The following is a 2,516-nucleotide window of genomic DNA, read 5'->3' on the forward strand; positions in this document are numbered from 1 at the left end:
CACACACGATGTCCAATGGAGATTGTGACACACACACGCTGTCCAATGGGGTTTGTCACACAGACAGTGTACAATGGGGTTTGTGACACACACACTGTGCAATGAGGATTGTGACACACCCACGCTCTCCAATGGTGTTTGTGACACGCCTGCTGTCCAATGGGTTTTGAGACACACTCACTGTCCATGCGGGTTTATGTACCCCACGATGTCCAGTGGGGTTTGTGACCCACACACTGTCCAATGGAGTGTCTGACACACATGCTGTCCAATGGGGATTGTGACACACACGCTGTCCAATGGGGTTTGTGACACACAAACTGTGCAATTGGGATTGTGACACACACACGCTGTCCAATGGTGTTTGTGACACGCATGCTGTCCAATGGATTTTGTGACACACGCACTGTCCAATGGGGTTTGTGATACACAAACTGTGCAATTGGGATTGTGACACACACACGCTATCCAATGATGTTTGTGACAAACACACGCTGTCCAAAGGTGTTTGTGACACACACGCTGTCCAATGCGCTCTCTCACACACACTCTGTCCAATGGGGATTGTGACACACACTCGCTGTCCAATGGTGTTTGTGACACGGATGCTGTCCAATGGTGTTTGTGACACACACGCTGTCGAATGGGGTTTCTGACACACAAACTGTCCAATGGGGTTTGTGAACACACACACACTGTCCAATGGTAATTGTGACACACACGCTGTCCAATGGGGACTGTGACACACACAATGTCAATAGGGTTTGTGACACACACACTGTCCAAAGGGGATTGTGAAACACACACTGTACAATGGGGTTTGTGACACACACTCTGTCCAATGGGGTTTGTGTTACACACTCTGTCCAATGGGGTTTGTGAAACACACACACTCTCCAATGGGGATTGTGAAACACACACACTTTCCAATGGGGTTTATGACACACACGCTGTCCAGTGGGGTCTGTGACACACACACTCTTACCAATGGGTTTTGTGACACACTCGCTGTCCAATGGGGATTGTGACAAACACGCTGTCCAACGGGGTTTGTGACACACACGCTGTCGAGTGGGATTTGTGACATACTCACTGTCCAGGAGGGTTTCTGACACACTCATGCTATCCAATGGGGTTTGTGACACACACACTATCTAATGGGGTTTGTGACAAACACGCTATACAATTCCTTTTGTGACACACACTGTGTCCAATGGCATTTGTGACACACGGACACTGTCCAATGGGGTTTCTCACACACACTCGGTCCAACGGAGATTGTGACACAGAATCGCTGTCCAATGGTGTTTGTGACACGGATGCTGTTCACTGGTGTCTGTGACATACAAGCTGTCCAGTGGGGTTTCTGACACACACACTGTCCAATGGTGTTTGTGACACACACTCTGTCCAATAGGGTTTGTGCCCCACACTCTGTCCAATAGGGATTGTGATACACACACGATGTCCAATGGGGTTTTTGACACGCACTCTGTCCAATGGGGTTTGTCACACACACTCTGTCAAACGGGGAGTGTGACATACACACGCTGTCGAATGGGGTTTTTGACACATCCACTGTCCAATGAAATTTATGACACACACACACTGTACAATGGGAACTGTGACACACACACTGTCCAAAGGGGATTGTGACACACACACTGTGCAACGGGTTTCGTGACACACACACTGCCAATAGGGTTTGTGACACACACACTATCCAAAGGGGATTGTGACACACACTCTGTCCAATGGGGTTTGAGACACACGCTCTGTCCAGTGGGGTTTGTGACACACACACCTTCCAATGGGGTTTGTTACACACACGCTGTACAATGGGGATTGTGACACACACACGCTATCCAAAGGGGTTTGTGACACAAACACTTTCCAGTTGGGTTTGTGACACACACTCTCTGTCCAATGGTGCTTGTGACACACACGCTGTCCAAAGGGTTTCGTGATACACACGCTGTCCAGTGTGTTTTGTGACACACACATTCTGACCAAAGGGCTTGTGACACACACGCTGTCCAATAGTGATTTTGACACACATGATGTCCAATGGGGTTTGTGACACACACACTGTCCAAAGGGGTTTGTGACACACACGCTGTCCAGTGGGGTTTGTGATACACACGCTGTCCAATTGGGATGGTGACAAACACACTCTTTCCAATTCTGTTAATGACACGCATACTGTTCAATGGGGTGTGTGACACACACACTGTCCATGGGTCTTTGTGACACACACACTGTGTCCAATGGGGTTTGTGACACACACACTGTCCAGGGGAGTTTGTGAAACACACACTGTACATGGGTTTGTGTCACACACACTCTGTCCAATGACGTTTGTGACACACACACTGTCCAGGGGAGTTTCTGACACACACTGTCCAATGGGGTTTGTGACACACACTCTGTCCAATGGTGTTTGTGACACACACGCTGTCCAGTGGGGTTTGTGACACCACACAGTGTCCAATGGGCATTGTGAAACCCACGCTGTC

Source organism: Columba livia, unplaced genomic scaffold (assembly GCF_036013475.1).
Source record: "Columba livia isolate bColLiv1 breed racing homer unplaced genomic scaffold, bColLiv1.pat.W.v2 Scaffold_122, whole genome shotgun sequence".
Taxonomy (NCBI): Eukaryota; Metazoa; Chordata; class Aves; order Columbiformes; family Columbidae; genus Columba; species Columba livia.